The 25,719-nt window shown below is 42.4% G+C and overlaps 1 long non-coding RNA gene across 1 annotated transcript; it reads left to right on the top strand.

The window, feature by feature from the left end:
- The first annotated feature begins 9,375 nt into the window (after window positions 1–9,375).
- LOC128341251 (uncharacterized) lies at window positions 9,376–24,459 on the top strand. The gene is made up of 3 exons (XR_008314288.1): window positions 9,376–10,277; window positions 11,045–11,176; window positions 24,269–24,459. It is a non-coding gene; the product is annotated as an uncharacterized LOC128341251 (long non-coding RNA).
- The last annotated feature ends 1,260 nt before the right edge of the window (window positions 24,460–25,719 follow it).

The raw sequence follows: 25,719 nt of genomic DNA, 5'->3' as shown, positions 1-25,719 counted from the left end.
TGTCAAGTGGTGTGTCTAAAACTGGCAATGCTGACCTTAGGTCAGCACACTGGGGTGCTTTTGATGCAGTTTCTAGGGGTGTGGCCAGTATCAGGCACGGACATGTGGCTGTCTATCAGTCTCCCCACCCAGTGAGTGCTGTGTTTACTGACTGTGTGCTTCCAAACTGATTGCCAAAAATTTAGGACTGACAGAAGGAAGTACTTTTTCACACCACGCATAATTAACCTATGGAATTCTCTGCCACAAGATGTGGTGATAGCCAACAGCCTGGATGGCTTTAAGAGGGGTTTAGATAAATTCATTATTATTATTATTATTATTATTATTAATAATTCGATTTCTATACCGCCCTTCCAAAAATGGCTCAGGGTGGTTTACACAGAGAAATAACAAACAAATAAGATGGAACCCTGTCCCCAAAGGGCTCACAATCTAAAAAGAAACATATGGTAGACACCAGCAACAGTCACTGGAGGTACTGTGCTGGGGGTAGATAGGTCCAGTTACTCTCCCCCTGCTAAATAAAGAGAATCACCACATTAAAAGGTGCCTCTTTGCCAAGTTAGCATGGGTTAAATTCATGGAGGATCAATGGCTACTAATCTGGTGACTATAGGCCACCTCCAGCATCAGAAGCAAGAGCCCTCTACATACCAGTTGCAGAGAAGTAACGGTAGGAGAGAAGGCATGCCCTCAACTCTTGCCTGTAGACTTCTCAGAGGCATCTGGTGGGCCACTGTGCAAAACAGGATGTGAGACTAGATGGGCCTTAGGCCTGAACCAGCAAGGTTGTTCTTACCTTCCTTTTTCTTTCTTCGCTTGGAGCTAGCCAGCGAATAAAAAGCTCGCTGATTGGGAAAGGGCAATGGGTTGTGCATCCATGCCTGATGCCAGCCATGCCATTGCTCTGACATGCTGACACACTGCATCAAGGGTGTGGCCAGCAGAGCGGGGGCCATTTCCAAGGTTGGAGGTCCCAAGGCCACCTCCAACACACAAGTTAGTTGTCCTGTTTATCAAATTGTTGTTTGTAGGGTATTATATAAGAATGCTTTACTTGATTTCCTGAGCTGTGCCCAGCAAAAAATGACAGCGGTGTCAGCAACCATTGCCTCACCCCTCTCGCTTGCTCTTTACATTAACATCCTCTTCCTGAGGAAGTTCAAATACCTGCAACCCATATACCACCTACTCAGATAATGTACATCAAATAAGGTTCCAAGCCAAAGGGGGGTCAGAATAAATAGCCCAATAGCTTATTCTTGAAGGCTTTGCTGATACAGTTCAAAATAAGCAACAGAGTGTTCTTTTAAGAAGCCAAATTGTTATTAAATGCTATTCTATTTATTGGCTAATGCTGGCAATGTTTTGGTGAATGTTTAAAGCTAGTGTAAATTCAGTAACTGTCAAGAATATGAGCTGCAGAGCAACAAAAGCCACCTGCAGGGCTCATGATGGTTTGGAACCAAAGTCCCGGAGGGGGAAAAGATGCCAAGTGGGGAGGAGGGGTGGGGGGAGTCTTTGTGTGTGTGTGTGTGTGTGTGTGTGTGTGTGTGTGTGTGTGTGTGGTGTTGCATATGGACCAAGCCACAAGGCCTAGGAGGATGAAAAGCTGCTGTTAATTTTAGTGGGATGTTCCTTGACTAATGGGGCATGTCAGTTATAGGTTCTCCGAATACGTCCCAGTGTCGGTTTGGAGCAAGGCAAGGAGATTTTGTCTCCCAGATGGACATGTTGCAAAACTCTGTCACGCCACTCAGCAGCTGCTGTGCCTTTCAGATCATGCTGGACGGATGGAGATGAAAATGTGTGCTGCTCTCCCAAGCCCCAAAGATCGTAATCGTTGAGCCAGCATGTTGCCAAAGCTGACTTCATTTGCACCTTGGCAGGTCTGCAGCAAACTTGAAATCCAGGTATTATTAGCTTCAGTCAAAATTCCATTAGCTGACATCTCTTGCTACTTCTCAAGCAGCCCCTTGGGACAGCTGGTGCTCGAGGGCTCTGCCATATTTGTGGGAGCCGAGCCACTAATAATAATCATCAGGCATGTGCCTACAAGATGTCTTCATCTGCAAGGGGGGATAAAACATAAGGTGGATGTGTGTGATTTGCTTTGCTACCTCTTTTTTCCCCTCTCCCGCCCCTCCTCAGTTGTAAACAGCAGGCTGCCAAACCCCAGAACTCGTTTGCTGATGCCTTCAGAGCCATGAACATAAAGCTGGTTTTTCTGTTCTTAATTTATGTCATGGAGCCTCAACAGCAATTTAGTATGAAGCTGCAGAGGATGGGAGAGCCAGCTACTGATGCCTGCCGACTGGTCTGAAAATGTGTGCTGGCGCAGTCCTGGAACAAGAAGCTGCCATTCAAACGGCTTCAAAGAAGTGACTTGTCAGTGCTAAGACAGCCTTATAGGTTTCTTCCAACAGGTGACAGGAGAGCCGGACCAGAAACGAGCAAAAGGGAACATGTGGATAGCGCAGCTGATAATGAAACCGAGATGGTAGCTGAGGCGGCTCCCTTTCATTACCATTCTGACCAAGGCAGGGGGAGGGGACCCTAAAACTCCCACCAGACTGCCTACGAAAGTAGCACAGCAATGGCTTTATGATTGAAATATCAAAACGCCTGCAACTTAATATGAGACTTAAGGAGCTTACACTTTTCACTCATGTTCTAAAAAGTGTGGAAATAGCTATGGCATTCACTTTGACTTCCATGCAATGTCAGCAGTAACGACTTTGTAGCCTCATATATTATGTTGAATTTACCAATTAGACTCCATGCAGGCACACTTTGCCTTGGTCTTTCAGCTCAACATGAGGCTTGAAAGGGGTATATGTCTGGATAAGCATTCAACAGGTGCAGTTTCTTCACACTCTCGCCAGAGCTGAACCTGAGTAATTTTTGTCTGTTGCACCTCTACAGCGATTTCCCAAAATGCTGCCCACTGTAGTAAATATCTGTGCAGAAATTCAACAGATCCACAATACACACGCAACTACTTGCTGCAGATGCACCTGATGGTTTTTTGCCTGATGCTCTGTGGCATTATTCACAGCATCCCAAGAATGGGTGCTAATAAAATGTGCCAACAATACCATGCATGTGATCTGCATTCTCGCAGCATCCAATTAGCCTGTACTGGATTTTAGAGACAGTTTCCGTTCTGAAAAATTGTCCAGTTTGACTCCACTTGCTCACACCTCAACAAAAAGTGGTCTCAGCGTAGGAGGAATTGTAGAAGGCAGGGTCAAGTATTTGATTCCTCCAAAGCATTTAAGAGGAATGTCTTTCAAACCTGAAAAATCATGTATTTGGTGCATGTTTGCAAATAGAACAGATTCCACAGCTATAAGCATTTTGTCAATTGATCTATGGAATTCAATGACACTAGATATAGTAATGATAATTGTAATCTTTTGATTATGTTCAAGAAGAAAGCAAATGGAGGTAGAATTAATGGCTGAAAGTGGATGGACCCAAAGAGAACATTACGCAACAAGGACAGAAGCAACCAGCAATACCAATTAGTATTAATACCAATTAGATACCAATTACAGCTAATTCATATAATGCGGTGGGTTGGGGGATGGTTCACAATCACTTTCAAGCCCACCTCAAACAAGCCCTGAATTTTTGCTGTTTTGTCGAAGAGAATGTGCCAGCATGTGCTAAGCAACCAAGTAATGTTCCCCATTTTTTGAGGCACCAGAGTGTAAGGTTTTGCCCAGGAAAGAGGGTCTGCTTCTGAGTAGCCCTTGCCCCTGTACCAGTGATGCAGAAGCATCATTTGAGGCAAGGTCATGTGACTTCCTGCTGCAAAATGGCTGCTTCAGGAAGCCCTGCTAAGGGAAATGAAGGTATGGCTGGGGCAGTTTTCCCCCTCTCAGCCTGGGAAGTTACTTTTATTTTGATGCAGATTACATGAAATTTATTCTTGTGCAGTGTCATGCACATTTGGATGTTTTGAGTTGTTTGGACAGTTGCCTCCCTGTCCAGATTTTGGATGACATGATAAAAGTCTGAGTGTTTTGCAAGTCCATTATCAGGGGACTGCTATAGCAATTAGCCTTACTTTTCCACCCTGACTCAGTGAGTGGTGCTAACAATGAGACCTCCCTGGTACAAAGGGCTGCTGACTGTTTGGGCATAGCTGTGTTTGCTTCCTCTCCTGACAGTTTCATTGAAGTTGGTGACCCCAGTGCACTGTGGTGGCAATAGAGGCCCAGACAGCTTCCTTTCTGGCAAAGGGTGAAAGGACTGGAAGGACAAAGTGTTTCTGCCCAAAGGAGAGGAGTGAGTGTGATGAAGATGCTGAGGGAGAGAAGAAGTTAGAGCCATTCAGCCTTTGCCTTAGCAGCAGCAGGTGCAGCTGGGAGTTTGTTGAACTGTGTTGTTGTTGAGGAGAAGATACTCCATGCTAGTGGAGACCCCAGCAGAGAGTGAGAACATGGGATGAAGAGGAAGAAAGGACAAATGGTGATATAAATGGAATGAAAAGGAATGAAGGACTTTTAAGGGTACTGGGCCTGAGGTTCAGGAGAGAAAAGCATCTCCACTTCCAGGAGAGGAGGAACCGAAGGAGATGGAAATGAATTTGGGTTTTCTCACTGGAGTTACTGACAGATATCCTGACTAGCAAAATGTGGGTGCAGCCGCACTGAATTCCTGATTAAGGCTGTAGTGGCACACATGGAGATGTAAGAGAGCATCTAGCTTACTATCTGTAAGCTTTGAGAACTCCTGGATAATGAGTGAGGTGCCAGAAGACTGGGGATGAGCAAATACTGTCCCTATTTTCATGAAAGGTGGAAAGGGGGAGCTGGGAAACTATAGAGCAAGTATAGAGAAGAGATGTCTATACTTGACAACATTCTTCAACATCTGTGAGCACTTAGAAAAGAATGTCACGGTTACTAAGAGCTAGCACAGGTTTGTCAAGAACGAGCAACACCATTACAATCATCCCTCATCTGGTTTTATCAGTATATGCGTTTTGAGTATATGCAAATGGAAAATTATGACAGGTCTTGCCAACCGTGACCCAAGTATTCGCAGTTGGCAAGGTTTTTAGAGTGATGGGGTGGAGGGTTTTTTTTTAGTGATATGGGGGTTCGGTCAGAGGTCCGATCTGCTCATTCCTCTTGGTAACCTTTGCTGATCTTGCTGTCCCTTGCCATTTTAAAATACCATAGAGTAGTTGGGGGTGGTTCAAAAAAAATTCCAGAGATCTGCTCTGCTCATCTTCTTGGTGACTCTTGGCAATATTACAGAACTTTTGGTGGGTTTTTTAGGATCTCCCCCCCCCCTTTATTTTTAGGTCTTTTTGCAGCTGCGGTTCCCCTAATTTCCTGTTTCCCATAGACTTTAATGCCTCATCAACTGCGAATTTGCCAGTGGTGAAGTTTTGCTGGAACAGAACCCTCACAGTTGGCAAGGGATGACAGTAATCTTATCTCCATTTTAATATATAACTATTAGTTTAGTAGCTCATGCCATGGACACAGTATATCTTGATTTCAACAAAGCAATAAAAACACTAAGGTTGTTCACACGACCCTGTAAGCAAGACAGGGAGGGCAGGGCGTTGGGTAAGGCAGGATCACACCTACCTTCCCCTCAGATGATCCTGTGCTTTCCTTTGGCCATGAAGCCCACATGTGCGGCACTGCTGGGACCCGTGTAGCCATCTGGAGGCCAGGGAAATGCAGCCCGGCCTCTAGAAATCTTGCTCCAGCCTCCCAGGTCTGTGGCTGCTCGGGCTGCAGGCAACCCAAGCAGTCACGCAGATGGGTACTAGGTAGAAAGGCATGTAAAATGTTTGGCCTACCTGGCAGGGCAGCACCGGGATTGGGCCCAATCCCAGTGCTCCACACAAGCAGCCTTACCTGGGTAGGGCTGCTCATGTGAACAGCCCCAGTCTCTCATGATATTGTTGTTGACAAGATGGTAAAATGTGATCTAGATGTTACTACTTTTAGATGGATTCACAGTTAGGTGAATAACTGTACTCAATGAATACTCATTAATGTCTGAAGGGAGGTATTGAGAGGTGTGCCAGAGGGCTCTGTCCTGAGTCCTGTGCTGTTCAGAACTTCTATAAATGACTTGGGTGAAGGAGTACAGAGGATGCTTATCAAATCTGTGGATGATACAAAGCTAGGTGTATGTGGCTAATGTCATAAAAGACAGAATCAAGATCCAAACCAGACTCCAGATTGGACAGACACAAAAACTAGGCCCAAAATAACAAGGTGAAGTTCAACAGAGACAAATGTAGAGTTTTGCATTTAGGTAATCAAAATCCTATGTAAAAGTACAGCATGGGGAAGACAGGGCCGGATTAAGCTAGTGCAGGGCCTATAGCATATGTTATAAAGGGGCCCTAAATTTTAAAAATGCACAGAAATATTAAAACATAATTTACTTGCATAGTAAAGTAATTCACTGAGTCGTGAATGAATGAATGAATAAAACAAATGAAAACAAATATTCTTATTCAAATTCATCCCCAGAGTAAATCTTGCTCTGATATTAACAGCAGACGGTTTTTCCTTGGATCGGCTTTTAAAAAAGCTGCAGGGTGTGCAACAATAATCTCCCCCCCAAAAGATCCCTCCCAACATATAAAAATATTGGGGCTTGGATTTTATCTCTCTCTTGCAAATGCACTATGCCAGGGGGTGTCAAACTCAAATCTGGTGGTGGGCCAAATTAGATTCTGATGCACCTCTGGGGAGCCACACATAGCCTTGCACCCACCTCAAACCACCTTCTGTCTCCCTGCTCCTCTTTGCTCTTTCTCTCATTCCTTTTCTTACACACACACACACACACACACACCCCTTGCCCTGACACTTAATTTAGCTGAATTCACTACTTTTTACACTAAAATACACTCAGGGAAAGATTGGTTTATTTTTTGGGGTGGTGGTGGTGTATTTTTAGAAGAAATTCTGAATATACCTGCCAATACCAGATTTTGCATGGATGATCCTGCCACTCTTCCCTCTTCTCTCCCTTACAGAGGTGTTGCAAGGTACTTAAAAAATCCAGGGCTTGGGTCTACAGCCTCCCCACATTTTGATAATTAAACCCTTCCGTGCTCTCTCAAAGATATCCAACACTCTCCTCCCCATTAGTTTGCTTCACCCTAAAAATTAATCTCCTTTTTCTCCTGCCATCAGATTTTTCCTGTAATCAATAAGCACATGGTTGAGAGTGTCCAGACTAGGAGTGGGGGACTTGCATTCCCCATTTGCCTCACAAGATTGTTGTGAGGATAAAAGTGGGGAGGAAGATCATGTATACTACCTCTTTGGAGGACAAACAGGATGTGTGTCGATAGATATTTAGCTGTACACACTCCCAATCCTACTTATAAGCAAATTCAAATAGCGTTTTTTTACACCTATCACAGCAGCAAGCAATCCAGTTATATCTCTTCTATTGACTACATTTCATTTAAAGTCATATGCAACTATAGTGTATGTATATATACTACAGAATATATACAGTGTATAATGTGTGTCTATACAGTACAGAAAGAAAAGCCACCAATTTGATTTCAAATAGGAAAGCAGAATGTCATATATGGAGTTACCCCAATTTCTTAGAATTTAAAGACAACCAATCATTTTCGTGGGCAAGGGAATTTTTAAAATGAGTTTCTTGTGATCTGATTTGCAAAGTCTTTTTTTGAAGCAAGTATACAAAAACAGACTTTTGGTGGGGGAGCATGTTACAAGCACAAAGAAAAACAAAACAAAACAGCAATGATTCAAAGGGGAAACATGTTGAGAGAGAACCATTTTCTCATATATTGCTATTTAAGCTATTTTTAGAACTCTGTTGCTAAAAAAGCAGCATATAAATATTTTTAATAAGGGGGTGGGGGGGAGAAAGAAACACACAGGGACCAGATTAGAGCTATAAACAGCCATTTTGTCAAAGCATTCCTCTCCCCCCCCCCGTTATTTTTAAAGCTTTTAATACTTTTGTACTGACTAATTTCCTCACAAGAAGGCGGGATGGGGAGGGCTTTTCTTACAAATTTGTACTAGAACCCTTTTGGCATACTTTGAAAATGATTTAAAAGAAGAAGAAGCTTAAAACTCTCTCTCTCTCTCTCTCTCTCTCTCTCTCTCTCTCTCTCTCTCTCTCACACACACACACACACACACACACACACATACACACGGTGGGACTTCTCTCACATGTACACACACAGTTCATGGGGGTGTGGGGGGGAGAGAGAAACACCTAACCAGGGGGAACAAATCACACACAAACTGAACAAAAAGCAAAGGGTTGGTTTATACAAAATGTTTTACTTTCCTTCTTCAAGCAAGACCAGCAGCATCCTTGGCTCTGTAGTTACATACCAATTCCAAGCAGGGAGGAGCACAAGACTCCAGCAGAACCAATAAGGCTGGGAGAGGGCAGGACAGAATGAATGACGCCGTGAGGACTGGGTAACCGGTGAGCACTAAGACTGCAAGGTCTCTTTTCTCTAGGGTGGACTGCCGAAGCAGAGAGGAGGGGAGATCTCGAGACACGAGAGGAGATTATACGAAGGAATAGGAGAAAAACTTGCAATGCAACATTTAGTGTGGGGCCCTTGAAAGTGTGGGGCCCGTAGCAAATGCTACCTTTGCTAATGGGTTAATCTGACATAGGGGGGAGAACTGGCTTGACATCAGTACATGTGAAAATAATCTTGATGTTTCTGTTGACCACACTTTGAACATAAGTCAGAAGTGTGATGCAGCTGCTTAAAAAGCTAAAGCAAGCTTGGGCTGTATTAAGAGAAACATAGTTAAAAGATGTGACAGTTTCATTCTAGTCTGCACTGGTCAGACCTTACAGTTCTAAGCAATGCATTTTAAGAAGGACATTGATAAACTGGAATTGGTTCAGAGAGAAATTCAGATGGTGAGAGGTTTGGAAACAAAGTCCTACAAAGAATAGTTAAAAGAGATGGGAAGGTTTATATTAGAGAAAACTAAGGAGAGATAAGATAGTTGGCATCACACATCTGAAGGTCCATCACACAGTAGTCAAAGCTGACATTTTTGGTTGCTCCTGAGGACAGAACTGGAAATAATAGGTTGAAAATACAAGGAAGCAGATTCAGCCTCGACACCAGGAGGAGTTTCCTAACTGTAAGAACTGTTCAGCAGTGCGGCAGTCTATCTTGTACAATGGTGGGCTCTTCTTCACTAGAGGTTTTGAAACAGAGGTAGAGATCTGTCAGGGATACTGCAGCAGACTCTTGCACTGAGCAAGGGATTGGACTAGAAGACCCCCAAGGTCTCTTCCACCTTTAGCATTCTATGATTTTATGTATAGTTTATATGGAGAGCACAGATGCATATTCTGGACATGTTCAAAAGCCTGACATACCTGGAATGATGGCCAGTGCTGGTGTTATCTGGAGAAGAAGGAATAGAAGCACCCCAGATTTAGCATGGATGGCAGGAGGAGAAACAAGGGAGAGGGTAAATGTAACAGGAAATTGAGGCACAGTGGAAAGACGCCTAGGGATAGAAAGGCTGGCCATTGCACCCAGTGGAGAAGGAAGGCAGGGACTGACAAGGCTGCCAAGAGATTCTCTGAAGTGGAAGAGCTGGAGGAGATAGGTGGGTTTGCATGAAGAAGATATCTGGAACAACAACAGAACCAGAAATGGGGAAAGGGCAGAAAGAGGGAGGAAAGGGGGCAGAATCCCACTCATTGGAGGAGGGGTGACTCCCAAACAATGAAAGTTCTATCTGGCATGAAAGACACTGAGGCTGCAGAAGATCAGGCAATAGTTGAGTTACAGGCCAAAAGAATGGGAATGTTAAGAAGCAGGGAGTGAAAGAGAAGTGGGAGGTTGAGGAAGAGAAATTTATCTTAGTAAAGGGAAGTACCCCAGAAAGAAAAAGGGAAAGAGAAGGCTCTCCTAGAGAGGACATCTAGAAATGGGCAACCATAGCTTGCAAATGGACAACAGTGACTGAGAGCTGCAGGGCCATATGGCTCAGAGGAGCCAGGTATCTCTGTACTAGACTAGTAGCAAGGGGCAAGAGAAGAGAACTATCCTGTATCCATTGAACCCAAGGAAGAGGAAGAGGAAGAGGAAGAGAGCAAGAGTCCAGAGGAGGAGGAGACGGAGGAAGAGAAAGGGGTGGACATGAACAGCCAAAGATAAATTGTAATGCGGGATCTTATCACCTTGTCCAAGATCTTCAGCAACGAATGTAGAAATGCTCATGATGGATTCCCATCAGGTATTTTAAAGTTTTGTATTCTCTGCTCAGGCATCAGTTTACCTCCTTGAGCACCATGCAGCCCAAGTGCACACAGATTTGGGCACCCAGAGTGCCCGACTCATGGGGGATTTTCCCCATGCACCACACTCATTGTGTGATACCTGGAGGCTGGGACTCATTTTTCTGACTTTCAGGGCACCACATGACTTACAGTGGCACCCATCATGTGGGTGTGCAAGCCGCGCAGCTCACTTACTCCATGGATTTTCTGGGGGGAAGGTAGGTCCAACCCTGCCCCCCCGCCCCCCCCCTCGCTGCCAAGGTCATGTGAACAACTTCATACTCTTTAGATCCAGTAACTGTTACAAGTGCCGGAGCTCTAATAATCGCATAAAGCTCCCTTAGGCTCACGAGCTGTTCCATTCATTTCAGTGAAGTCCACTGATCCACATGTTCCTTTCATTGTGCTTGTGGATCTTTCCCCTTCACTTTAAATGGGTGGAACCACTCTCCCAGACAGCCTTTATCTTTATCAGAGCATATTCTGGACTCTGGAGTGGAGAAATGATAGCCTGTGAATACTCAGAATGTCCTCTGTTGGAGTGAGTAGAAAGAAAACATCTCATCACTCATCCTTATGGAAAATACAGGGTTCATCTGCATGTCCAAAACGTAAACAAACAATTGGCAGGGTCTAGTAGAAATTGACTTCAAATAAGGTAGTTTGTTAGTTTGTCTGTGATTATAGCAGAAATTCTGGGAAATTTTAATTTTGTTTTTCTCAGTGGCTAGGTAGGAGGCACCATTTGACAGCATGTGAAATAAACAAGAACACTGGAGAAGAATCAGTGAGCAATGTTTCCCCCCAAAAAGGCTTAGTTTAACTGAAATGTAAACTGATAACCATGCCAAACCTGGTAAGTTGAATATCCATGTATAACCTGTTTTAGTATTAGTTTAAAATGACAAATGGCCAATTAGAATCGATGCACTGTATTTTGGCAGTTTTATACAGAGGTTTTAAAGGCAGGAGGAGAAGAAAATTTCATGTATTCCACTTCAAGCGTACACAGCAATACTGAATGTATGTGCAGTACAACTATCTAGAAGATAGTCGTATTAGTTACTGACATTTCCCTCAAAAATGCTGAAATGCATGATTAATGATGGCCTTTTCATGACATATTTGTTGGTTTACAAGAAAAAAGGGAGACTGTCATTTATTTGTTTGTTTATAATATTAATCATCCTTCTTTTTGAAAGCTGTGTGAATTCCTTCTCTGTGTGTGAAGGAATCTCTCTGTGTGAAGGATCTGAGGTGAATATTAAAAAAAACACACCACCAGATTTTAGGATATAGTTGTTATGTCGAAACTCATACTATCCAAGTATGAGAAATCCAAGGTTTGCAGAATAAAATTATTTCTAAGTGGTATATCTTATGTTGTGGTGGTGGTTTGGCATGGTAAGTTTTATGATAATGTTTGACCACATGTGTTGCTTTCAGAAGCACGAAGTTTATTATTATGAAAGGTGTATGTATGATAAGAACTAGCTTATATTTTTTTATGATATTATGTTAGATAAAATGTCTAGGGTAGGTCTAGGGTACTTAAGAGAGCGCCTTCTCTGTCATGAACCTTGTCACTGGTTACCATTGCCACAGGCTTGTGTGGTGGCGACTTGGGGCCAGGCCTTCTCTGTGGCTGCCACAGGGCCTTGGAATGCACTCCCTGTCAAAATAAGAGCGTCTTCTTCTTGGTTTTCTTTTAGGAAGACCTTCAAGACACACCTGTTCTCTCAGGCTTTTAACTGAAATTAACTTTAAACTGTTTAATTGTTTTTATCCTATGTTACTGTTTTAACTTTTTACTTTGTGGAATTGTTTTAATTGTTTTTACTCTGCTTTTGATTTGTTATATTTTAAATTGTGTACACTGCCTAGAGATGCACATATCAGGCAATATATAAATACGACAGATAAATAAATGTGGTGTTATTTTAAATATTTTTTCTAATAAATGTATTAAATTTATAGTTCAAAATCATGTGCTGCTTACATTTACTGAAGCTTATAGTTCCAGGCATTCTTTAATTACAGAAATAAATTAATAAGAAGAACATTAAAGCAGCGATTCCCAGACTTTTAGGCACACGTTTGTTGTCCAGGTATCCTTAACTCTTACCAGCTGGCCAGCAACGCTGGAGAACAAGTTTGGAGGCAGGGGAGGGAGATTGCAGAATGGAGAAAAACAGATACCTGAAGGAGGTCTGAGCTGCTCCCAGACCAGGTCTGGCTCAACAGGGGAAGTGTAAAATTCTTGCATTCTTCCTGCACATGTAACATGTTAAGCATAATACCTTACTCTCTGATGACATCTCTGGCCCATCTCACAGCCTACCTTAGCATTAAGGGAAGAAATTGAGCTAGAGGGTAGGGAGTGTGTATTCATTTTGGAATGAATGGAAAATGGATCTGAATTAGGTCCATCCTACCCAATTTCATTGTTGAGCCAAATTTCATATGGACATTGTGTTCATTCAGTTCTTGTTTGTTATCATGAAAACAATGCACTTTCATAATGAAAGCAATGCATTCAGTGTGCTTTGGTCTTCCATATATAATTGCTACAGCAGCCCTTCTGCCTACCTGTGAAGAATTTGTTTTTAGACCTCAAATTAAATAATATTATTTAATACAACTTTCAAAGACTTCAAATGATCTAAAGGGGGCGCTCCAGGCCACTGCAATCTTTCAATACTTCTAATAGTTCTAACAGTTAAACAGCAATGGAAATGGTAAACTTGAACTGTCAGAGTTTTTCTCTTTAACTTTAACTGATCAGGCAATTCTCTAAAGAAATGATAGGCAATTAAGGTTTTGGAGTTTCTTTGCTCCGAGAGAGATATAAATTTGCCCTTCACTTAAAGTGTGGCTTGTTGATCAATTGGGTTCCTTAACTGACAGGAATTATTTAAACCTCTAGCTTCAAGATTCATACTTCAAATACATCCAACTGGAAATCCTAAAATTACGTTTGCATGATCAAGAGACAACTGAATTGTAACAGAAATCTTTAAGAGCTGAATAAAGATAACTTGCCAGGGGTGTGTGTGTGTGTGTGTGTGTGTTTTAGGCAAGTGAAAATTAAAAATTGGAGCTTGTCGTTATGAGGAACTGGGCCTCTATATTGTCTAATCACTTCATAGCATAAAAAACAAATTTAATCCCTATTTCTATCTTCAAATGTTAGCACATCAATTACCTTTCAAGCTCCTATTTCAATACAGAAAAGGGACACAATTTCTAATATAAACCAGTGTATTTCTGTAATACATTAAAATGCAGATGTGAACATGTAATGAGAGAGATTAATTTCAGAGTTTCACATAAATCATAGCACTCCTTTTGCAAGTTGCATTAAATAAAATGCTGCACTGTGGGTATAACAGCAGTCACTGACATTTAGGCATATTTTCAGACAAAAATTAAAAGATAATTAGTATTATCAAAGTTACACCCTGTACTAAACCATTTATAGAGTTGTTCCAAAACACTTGAAATAAATCTCACTTTCAGCAAGTCTTCCACTCCTGGCTGTGAATTAATGTATTAACTAATCAGATGCAATCAAATTACACAGCATGTCAGGTTATTTTTCCTTTTTGTCACCTTAGCAATAGTTTTGACCACTATTTTAATTTTCTCTAGGAAAACTAAATACAGATTTTCTTAAAACTGCCCTATATTCTGGTACAATAAAGTTACTCAACTTTTACTTTACAGATCATTTTAGGGAAACTCCTTATTTCTATTCCTGTAAAATACTCCCTGTTTCATGTTTGATAATGTGGACGAGGAACATTCATAAATTGCATTGAGGCAGGATATCTGAACTAATTTATGTTACAGAAACAGAATCTTACATTTAGACTATTCTGTTCATATATTATAATATTTCTTTATTAGCTGGTAGCTTATAAGAAATGCTGAACTAAATTTCCTAATCAAACCATTACTGCATAACAATTGACCAGATGAACTGGAGCTTCAAAGGTCTGAAGGAAAGAGATAATTTGGCTTTTAATAGGGTGATCTAAGGTCCACTGGAGAAGAATACTTAGAAACCTACAGAAAGGATGTTGATTCTATTATAGTTGAAATGATGTAGGAGAATTAAAATAAAACCTTATATAATAAGAGATTATTTTCTCATTAGAAAAGTGTAGGATAGGTAAAACTATAGCTTTTATTGGGCAACTTTTTGTTTAAAATGTTTAATGCTCCTGTCTCTGTTCAGGAGCGGTAGGGGGAGTATTAAATACACATAAGCACTGGAGATTACCTAGAGTATTTTGGAACTTCAACATTCTTAAGATATAGGAGGGAATTCCCCCCCCTTCCAATAAATAGCAAAAATTTCAAACTTGTTGTGGGCTGTAATTGAAAACATTTTCTAAAACAAAGCCAGTCCAGTATGAATTATTCATGTAAGGCATAACATTTTAAAATTATGGCAAAATGTTTTACAAATGTATAAATGTAGGGGCAAAAATGTATGCCATTTTCTGATGAAAACACTAACTTGGCATCCAATTCTGTGCATGTTTACTTTGAAATAAACGCCACTACATTCTGTGAGAATTATTTGAGAGTGAGTGTTTGTCTTGCTTGATCTTATTACTAGACAGGTGAGAATTTAAGCAACTGACCTCCCCATCAGCGTGCATGCTCTCTCTCTGTGTGTTTTTCTAGAACTAAACAGAATTGGAGTAGCAAAGAACATCATTATATGTAGCTATACACTGGGTCTCTCTGTACCCACTTATGTAATTATATCTTAATTAACTGTAATTATAAACTCTGAAATATTAAGTAGTATCTGAAATAAGGAAAAGTAAGTGTTAATTGTAAACCTTGTACAGATATTTTTAAAAGTGAAGGTAAACTGCTGTTTAACAGCTTCCCACTGTTATATAAACTTTCAAACAACCATGAAATGTAGGTCTCCGGACATCACTTAAAAGAACCACAAATAAATAAAAGGACATACCATGCTTCTGTTCTCTGATGTTTAACTAAGGTTTAGCTGAGACAAAAAGCGAGTCCAACCTTTCTTTGTTTATCTGCTGCCCCATGTACTGTAAACACAAACAAATAAAGTCGGGCCAGAGCTCTGAAGCAGAAGCACTTCCTGCTCGAACAAATGTGTAGAGAGGCAGCCGTGAGGTAAATGGAATTGGCTTAATGTGTCTCCAGGGTCAACTTGCCTTTGTATATGTAATATCCTGGGACAGTGATGTAACAAAGGGTTGCCTCCTTCAGTGAAATACACAGCAGTTAATGGTGCTTTGCCAATAAAATCTCCAGGGGCCTTGCATAAATTTGATGGAAATCGGCTTAGTTTAACAACAACTAGACTTCGCTTAAGGGCCAAATTACACATTAGGTTAAATGCATAGTTTTCTCCTCTCTTTGTGTGTTTTTCTTAAATAGCAGCTGGGGGAAGAAATGTTTGGGTTTGGAGCAACAATGAGGGAGGTTTTTAACCCTTTCCCCTGCACTACGGCTCAGATAAATTTTTTCTCCCCCATGAAGCTGATATTTGCCCCAGGAGGAACACTTCAGTTGTTGGTACCAAGATTCCTGTAGAGTGCTGCTCACAGACATGACAGAGAAGAGGATGGAATGAGATTCTAACTGATGTTGCAACCAATGGATGCATAGCCACAGCAACTCTGTTCCTGCTTTGGGTGGGGTGGGGGGCTGCTGATCTGCCCTTCCCCAAAAGCACTCTGGACAAACCACAAAAATGTTCCTCAGGGTCATGCATCCCCCAGAGACATATTTAAGGGTTGCACAGAACAAGGGGGAATAAGATAAAATCACACACACCTTGCATCATCATCATCATCATCATCATCATCATCATCATCATCATCAATTCAATTTCTATACTGCCCTTCCAAAAATGGCTCAGGGTGGTTTACACAGAGAAATAATAAATAAATAAGATGGATCCCTGTCCCCAAAGGGCTCACATTCTAACCCCCCCCCCACAAGATAGACACCAGCAACAGTCATTGGAGGTACTGTGCTGGGGGTGCATGTGAATGCCTATGCTGCTGAAGTAGGAATGCAGCTCTGCATCCTTTGGATGCATGCACACAGCATCAGGATGTCAGCCATGGACAACAAATAGGGACAAAAATTTCCATGCACATCTTCAGAAGACATCTCAAGAACCTGATCTTGCATGAGTAAGAGGTTTACTTGACCCCTGTTATTTGGCCCATTATCTTAATCTGTTGAGCAAAACTCTTAAATGAATATACATTCTCCTAATCTCCTCACCTTTACTCAGGCATGGATATAGGCCACATGTTAGCAAATCCCTGTATAATTTAATTATACTGGGTGTCTATGTGTTCCCCAATGCATTCAAAGAAAAGAGGTTCTACTGCATTTATGACTGCTACTTCTCATAGAGGTCTTCTTGCACCTGCCCTCTATCCACCTAACTTTACTCTGTATGGCCCCCATGACTTTTCTTACCATTCCAGAGACTTGGTTTCCGGATTGGCTCCAGGTTTCATGGGACCCTCAGCAAACTAGATGCTGTGAGAATGCAGATCTTTTGTAAGGTATTGGTGGTTATTCATTTAGCAACCCATTTGTAGGATGCTATGGATGCATCAGTAAATGGATGCATCATAGTGCATGAGGTATTGTGAATTTCTGGCTGGACATTATACTGTAGATGGCGTTTGGAGGAAGCAGCATGCCTTGTAGAGATGTAAGCAGAAAGTTTGATCTATGATAGTTCATTCACACCATGCTGTGTAAACCTGTCCTAAGGTGCATGAGTCCTGGCTATTATGAGCCCCATCGCCCATTGAGATCATCCAGAGAGGTTCATCTGCAATTGCCACCGGCTCGTTAGATGGCTACACAGGGATGGGCCTTCTTTGTTGCCGCCCCCAGGCTCTAGAATGTGCTCCCTGCTATAATAAGAGCTTCTCCATTTCTGACAACTTTTAAGAAGTCTCTAAAGACACATTCCCCCCACCCCAAGCTTTTTAACTATACTTGTGGTCTTAAATCATTTTAAGGTTTTCATTTCTGTTTTCATTTGTTTTATGATGTTGTACACTGCCCAGGAGCCACCTTAAGTGGTGAAAAGAACTTTGAACACAGCGGGGAAATGCTTGACTAACAAGCAGAAGGTTGCCGCTTCGAATCCCCACTGGTACTATATCGGGCAGCAGCGATATAGGAAGCTGCTGAAAGGCATCATCTCATACTGCGCAGGAGGAGGCAATGGTAAACCCCTCCTACCAAAGAAAACCACAGGGCTCTGTGGGTGCCAGGAGTCAAAATCAACTGGACGGCACACTTTACCTTTACACTGCCCAGAGACGGAGGTTTGGCTGGCTGGCTGAACAGGCTGAAATTCAAATGCTGGAAAGGTGCTGCTGTGACTCGGCTAACAGTACTTCTCAATACTCAGAAGTAAAAGCAAAATCCTGCTCAGAATTAAAGCCTATTGAGATCAGTGGGCCTTACTCCCATGTAAATGTGCATAGGATTTCACGATGTCAACCAATTTTTGCCACCTTTCTTCTAAGGCCACCATAAATTTACCTCAGGCAATGATATAATTGTATGATTGCAACACTGTCCTTTAGCGGAAGTATCTTCTAGCCACTTTTTGCAATATGAACAATAGCACTGGATTTTTCTGCTTTTGATATAAACTAGCACCACAATGTTATAAAACAACTATTTCTGTGCATGGGCTGGCCTTCAAGTTTGGATGCAGCTCTTTGTGTTTTTCCGATTTTCCAAAGCTGCTTTTCCTTTGCACACTACTTCTGAAACACCACACCCATCCATTGACTTAGGAATAGGGTCTTCATGCTCAGACCAATGTGGAATAACTTTTATCAGGCCAAAACGCATATATAGACCATTTCCAGCTTGGAAAAGCAACACTGGTAAGATGCTTTGCATGCACTACAAAACAGCTTCACAGAGCACGGCGGGCTTGATGTCAAGGAGATTCCCATTTAGATCATTTCTTTAAAGTAGAGAAAGGCCACCAATGGTGTTAACCAGAGCAACCCTATCACCTCCGGTGCAGGCATTTTGTTTGCCATAGTTATCGTGGCAGCATCAGTCAACAGATTTCCAGTTTTGACAGTTAGGAGAAACAGTTGTAAGATTTTAATAAGAGCAGACACTTACCACCCCCAAGTAGCTAAATAGACTTAAAATATTCCTTGTTTTAATATTTCTAGGTTCCCTGGTTACTGATATGTTTAAATTGCTGTCTGTTTGAATACAGGAACTCTCTTGACAGCTTTTTGACCGTGGACAGCTTTTTTAAACAGAAAGGTTCAAATCAAGTAACAGATCCAATCTGTGCTCCTATTTTAGCTGTCCTTAAAAAGATGCTGCGCTCAGTATTCTCTTGTAATCAGAGAAATGTGGATGCTGATGACTGAATTGATCTGACAGGTTATCTAACTTAGTGTATTTCCAAAACAGATTTACTTCTAATCTTTTCTTTCTTTGTGCTCAGTCTAGTTCAAAAAAGACTCAATCCACTTGCCTTTTCCTCCCCAGTGACTGACATTTTTATTTCTCAGTTTTGGAAACTGTTCCCTGATTGTCTGCTTCTGCTTGATTTAAGCCTATTGTAAGCAAGATTTTATAATATGGGGTTCTTAAGCACATCAAGGCTCAAAGCATTCATTTTCCTTTTCTCGGGTTGGTCCAGGACTTTGGAACACACTCCCAAACAAAACCAGTTTGTCCACACACCCACAGAGACACAATAAGCTTGGGAAAAGAGGGGGGGGGGCAAATTTTATTGATGTGGTACAATCAGCAAACTGTGAGCAGCAACTCCACTCCCCTAGCAGTGTGGGCCTAACCAGGCTGGTTTTGGACATTGCTGTCCTCTCCCGGGCCCCCTAATGGGCGACACACCCTGACTCAGGATAGAAGCATGACTAAGCCCGCTTCATCCCCTTTCTTCTCAACCCGTCTAGGTCAAGGCAACTCCTAGGGTTTCCTACACCCCAAGCCGCTCAGCCTTTGAGGCGCAGGAACCCCTGAAGCATGTTTTCTGGCAAATCAATGTCCCTGAGCCGCCAAGCCGCATGAGACCAATTGCCCAATCCACCTTTTTCCAAACTGCCCAAAGGTGCTCACCGTTCTCAATCCATGTGTACATCCACCCAGCCCTCTCTGTACCTGCCATGCCCGGCTAAGGCTGCTACTGAGCTCAGAAAGGCGCAGAACGGAGTAGGCAAAAAAGACCCCTCAGCCCAGCCAATATGCTAAAGGGCCAAAAAATTCCTACTCGGCCCCCGAAAGGATGACCAACCGAAGCCCGTTCTGTGCTTAGGGGATGGAGGGAAGCCAGCTGGAGCCAAAGAGGAAGGGGAAGCGAGGGAGCCGCACGAAGAGAGCATGGAGAGGGCCCCCTCTATAGCCCTGACCAATCGGGGCTCTCCTTGAGCCTGTGCTTGGGGGGTGGGACAAGAAGCCCATCCCCCAGCACAAGGCTGCAGCTGGGCCAATTCCCCATCTCTGGATGTTTTTAAGAAAAATCTGAAAACATACCTGTTTAATCATGTTTTTAGTGCAGAAGTTTTTAAGTTTATGTTTTAAAGTTATTTTTATTTATATTTTAAACTGTTTTAATTGTTCTTTGTGTTTTGAAAAATGCACAAAATACATTTGCAATCTAGTTCCAATAGTATTTGCTGGATTACACCAGCATAATCAACATTTTCATTGGTTTGTTTATTTATTTGTCGCATTTATATACTGCCTTATATAAAATCTCAGGGTGGTTTACAATTTAAAGATACAGCAAACAGCAAGTAAAACCTAAAAATCTCATAAAACAGATTAAAATTACCATAAATAAAACTTTAAAATATTATAAACTAAAAGCCTGATAAAACAGGTGTGTTTTCAAAAGTCATTTTAAAACTTTTTAAAGTTTTTTAAAGATAAGGAGTGTCTGATGTGATTTGAGAGTGTGTTCCAGAGCCCCTGGGCTACCCTAGAGAAGGCTCTGGGGTTTGGGGTTGCCACCAAGTTTGGGTTTGCCACCAAGTGAGCCAGGGGTAACCATTACCAAACCTCCCCTGATGATCTTAATAGGTGCCAGGGTTCATGAAAAAGAAACTGCTCTCTTAAATACCCTGGGCTCAAGCTGCTCAGGGTTTTATAGGTAATATCTAGTACTGTGTATTTTGCCTGGAAACTAATTGACAGCCAGTGTAGTTCTTTTAAAACAGCCGTAATATGGTCTCTATGGGTGGCCCTGGAGACCAAACTGGTTGCCACATTCTGCACCAGTTGAAGTTTCCGAACTACGTACTAAGGCAGCCCAACATAAAGCACATTGCAATAGTCAAGCCTAGATGCTACCAACTCCACTGTTTTAAGGTTGTTTGGCTCGAGAAATTGACATAGCTGGTGTATCAGCTGAAGTTGATAAAAAGCACTCCTGGACACTGGCCTCAACCTGAGATATAAGGGAGATGTTTGGGCCCAGAAGTACCCCAAGCTACGTATCTGATCTTTCAGTGGGAGTGTAACCCTACCCAGAACAGGCAGATCTCAACCACTTCCTAAGTTCCAGCCTCCCAAAACGAGTGCCTCTGTCTTGTTTGGCTTCAACTTCAGTTTGTTCTCCCTCATCCCTCCCATTATCAATTCCAAGCAAGCATTTAGAGAGGCTAAGCCATCTCCCGATGAAGCTGATATGGAGAAATAGATCTGGGTGTCACATGTCATGCTTCTTTTTTATTTTTTAAAAAAGGTCAACTCCACTTCAAGTTAACATTTTTATTACCATATTGAACTTTCTAATGACAAAAGGTATCTGCTATCAAATCAGCAATCATTTGAGAGCAGAGGCGGAGCCACCATTGGGTGAATAGGTTCAAAGAACCTGGGCCGCCACCAATCAGGGGCCGTGAATGCGGCCACAGACACGCCCCCCGCATCTGACATCAGAGGCTGGGGCGTTATTTCAGTACTGAATGGGGCTGTGTGGCCCTGTTTGGAGCCGAAATCAGCCTGCGCTGCATTGGGCAGTGCAGCTGGAGTGACTCTCCCTGCCTTAAAGCCCCATTTAGGAGATAGATTGGCCCACGCTGCATTGGTAGCACGGCCAGAATGGCTCTCCCTGCCTTTAAGGTAGGGAGAGTTGTTCCAGATCACGCTGCCTAACAATGCGGGCCAATCTCCCTTCCAAACGGGGCCGTGCGGCACCATTTGGGAGGGAGACCATGTTCCCTGCATCTGATGTCAGATGCAGGGGTGTGGCTAGCCGGTGTCAGACATGGGGCGAGGTCAGGGGGCCATGGCGGTGCCTGCACACAGGCCGCCACCAGCCTCCTTACGCTCCTGTTTGGGAGGTCATTTGTATTTCATGAAGTACAATTGTATTTCAATAGCAATCTAGGAAGCCATCATACAATGTTGCTGTTATGCAAGAATAAGAATCAGTTGGTATTCCTCTGACAGATTGTACATTTCAGGGTGTAATCCTATGCAAACTTATTTTTGTGTATAGCCTAGAATAGGCCGTGGGACTATTTATTTTTTTAAACTTCTGAGGGGAAATATATATTGGATAAAGTCACCACTTTGAAAGCAAAAGTATGGTTTTGCATAATTAAATTTTGGTTAAGCCTGGTCTTCTTTCCAGCTGGTCTTGCCCCTTTAGTGTTATCAGACAGTTTCATTTCCAAATGGAAATCAGCTCTGAAATTAAAATTGCATCACTTGGGCACATCTCAAGAAGATCTTATTGGGTGAGGATTAGAGCAGGCACTTTGCTTTGTGAAGCAACGGCTCCGAGATATAGATTTGCAGGAGGAGTCCGCACGGTTACCCAAGGGAATTTACTTAGGTTCTGAGATTTTTAATTATAAACCGGCTGAATATTTAGACCAGATCTTGGCACCAAAATTTAGGAGATTTCTGACCCTCGCGCTATTGAATGTTCTCCCTTCAGCAGTACTCGATGGTAAATTCAAACGAGTTCCTTATGATCAGAGGCATAACTAGGGAAAACGGTGCCTGGGGCAAGCACTGAAATTGGCCCCCCCCCGCGCGCCCCCCGCCACCCCCGGAAATATGGAAATGTGTCACAGCCATAGTCAAATGTGGGTTGTGGGCTGCATCCGTGCAAGTATACTGGAAAAAGGAAACATGAGGCTACAAGGCTCTTTAGAAATATATATTTTAAAGAAATGTCTTGCACACCAACAGCCTACGTTTGCAGTCCTCATGGCCAGAAAATAAATGCTTTTAAACATAGTAATAGGTTTTGTGTCCCAAAATGGAAAAGACAAGACAGGTATTCAGAGGCGTAACTAGGGAAAATGGCGCCTAGGGCAAGCACTGAAATTGCGCCACTGTCCAAGCAGGAATGATGGGACTTGTAGTCAGCAATATCTGGAAATCCCCGTTAAAAGGAACACTGTACCATCTAGACATGGTTGTTGATCAAAACCTGAAAACATGAGCCATCTCTGTAAAAGACTTAGAACAACAGTCAGGAGTTATGCGAGGATTCCAAGTGTCATTTTCTCTGTCTCCTCTCATTCTTTTTTAAAAAACATGACTTTGTCCTAGAGGATCACCTGCCCAAATAGCCACTAGCAAAATAGGGGAAGAAGAAGGTGCCTGCTGCCTGCTTCCTCCTTCCTTCCTTCCTTGCTTGGGGCCTACTCGAGTTCAGGCTTCAGGGAGGCCTACTGGGAGGCCTCTCTGGAAGCCCCGCCCACCCACCGATCAGCTGAGAGGCGGGGAGAGAAGAGCTCTGCAGTTTGCAGGCTGCTCCGATCCTGGGCCTCTTTGCCGATCAGCCGGAGCTGGAGGCAAGTGGCTGAGGGGCCCTGGGGCTGGGCAGGTGGGCAATGGGGTGGGGGTGGCAGGGACTGGTATGGCGCCCCCACCTCAATGGCGCCCGGGGCACATGCCCCCCTGCCCCCCCCCAGTTATGCCTATGCTTATGATCAGTGCTGTTGCCCCTGCAGTTCAGGGGATATAGAGTCTATTACCCATGCTATTCTTTATTTCCAGTTTTATAAGGACGCCCGCACCAAATTTATTTCTCCTATTTTAGCCACTTATCCTGGTCACACAGACCAATTTTATTTGGAAATCATGCTGGCCAATTTAAAACCTGTAATTTCAGATAATGTGGCAAAGTTCTGTTTTATGGCGTCAAAGCTCCATAAAGACTGTATCAGTAATTTGAAGAGTTTGATTTTGTAAACTTTTGAAATTTTGAATTTTCTTATTAATGTTATTAATAGCTATTGCTTGTTAATCTGGTCTGTGGCCGCAATAAACATACTACACTAAACTATAGGATAAGGCTGCAAGATATTCCTATTGTCCTTGCTAGAAATACACACTCAGCTTTAATCTAGCCAGTCAGTTTGATCTTTGACAATCAAATAGATGTAGGGCTTTTGCAGAGAACAAACTGAAATAGAGGGTCAGTGGAGCTAAAACTCTGAACCAGCCCAGGTAAACATGTGAGGGAAATGGTGAGTGCACATCTCTCCCCCCACTCAACATCATACCAAGTTGCCAGGTGAGGGGGGCATGTATGGTTGTGCTCCTGTGCTCAGTCAGTTAAAGATATCGTCTGAAGTGGCCCATAGTATATAAATATTTTGGGAAGCATGTCCTTTTATTGTTTGTATGTATAAAGGTGCTAACCAGTGTCTTGGAGTCAGATCTTACATATGTATACTCCAAAGCAAGGCCACATGAAGTTTAAGAAAACTTACTTCTAAGTAAGTACTCAGGATCCTAGCCCCAAGCAGTAGCTGGATTGTAATGGTACTCACGTGGACAAAGATGTGGCAGCCCAGGAGAAAAAGAGAACTGTTTTGCCATAGACCCAAGTGTTATTGTCTAGCATGGTATACATAAAAATGCTTTTTTGCATCTCTAGATAAAAAGCAGGATGGTGAAGAAGTGACTAGTTTCTGTAGAACTAGACTATGCTGTGTTAGAACCAGAAAATCCACAGAAGGCTACTGAAAGCACATGCAAAACAAGATTTCTTTTTGACTTTTTGACTACATTTTACAGGGCTTGTGTGCTGATCAACCTGTATTCTAAATAGAGTGGGTACGACAATAAATGCTGTATTATTTAAAGACCTTCTTCAGCCATCTTTTGACACAATCCTTCTTGCACTTTCTTTTATTAGTTCTGATTCATTGATAAAACTGTCCCTATGCAATGTGTAAGGGAAAGTTACCTTGCTCAAAAGGGATAACTATCCTGAGGGTGTGCTTAGCTTTTATTTTTTAACGTAGCAAAACAAGGGAGATATGTACTCTGATGCTAATGGAAAGAGCACACTGAGAACATTTTTTATTTTTTTCTTAACAAATAGCAACACATTACTGTATGAGTGGAAATACACTGGATACACACACACACACACACACACACACACCAATTTTAATAACTCAAAATATTTTGCAAACTACCTGGGCTTCCTCTAATTATTATGACAAATTCCAGAGAAGTGGCTGTGCTAGCCTGTTGCAGCAAAGCAACACTCCTGTGTACTTGAAAGACAGTGACCAACATCCGGAGCAGCCTAACGCGGGCGGTGCTGATCCTCCCGTCACTACTGCCAACTTGCAGTGGAACACAGGGGGTCTTTTGCTTTTTCACAAGAGTGCAAATCCTTTGAGGACCTTGCCCATGCTCCAGAAGCTCTCCTCAGACTGGAAAGATGTTGCTGACAGTCAAGCCTCATGCTTCCAGTTTAAGGAGAGCTTCTGGAGCATGGACATGCTCCTCAAAGGATTTGCATTCTTGTGCAAAAGCACAAGACTGACCACACTTCACTGTGAGCCTGTAGTAGTGTGGGGTGATTAGCACTGACCATGTTAGGTTGCTCTGGATGTCAGCCAGTGACCCACAAACACTTATGTTATACTACATGTGCTAGTCTTTAAAGTGACATGTAACTCTTTATCATTTCTCTCACATCATATGGCAGAGAACTTGCACAATGTCCATTTTTTAAGTGTACAAAATAGTATGGTAGAATGTCGGGGGGAATCTACATGTCATTGATGATGACGCAGGCCTGGCCAATAGGTACTTTGACACACATGTAACTAAATTTCATGCAGCACTTCAAACAGTTACACCCCCACCTCTGAAGAAAACCTCAATCAATTTGAATGCTGAGAAAATGTCTTGTAAGAAAATAATTGTTGTTTGGATATAGCACAATAACTGAGTAACAACTGTGCATCTCCCCTCCCTCCACCCAATGAAATGATTGTCTAGAAAGGCCTTTAGGTTTTAGGTTTTTTAGAAATAGTTTTCACTTTTGCTTGACTCTAAAGGAGTTTTCCCCAGGGGCCACAGTAGAAA

This window comes from Hemicordylus capensis, chromosome 1, assembly GCF_027244095.1.
Source record: "Hemicordylus capensis ecotype Gifberg chromosome 1, rHemCap1.1.pri, whole genome shotgun sequence".
Lineage (NCBI taxonomy): Eukaryota > Metazoa > Chordata > Lepidosauria > Squamata > Cordylidae > Hemicordylus > Hemicordylus capensis.
Note: the sequence above shows the minus strand (reverse complement) of the source record. Positions and strands in the feature narration are given on the sequence as shown.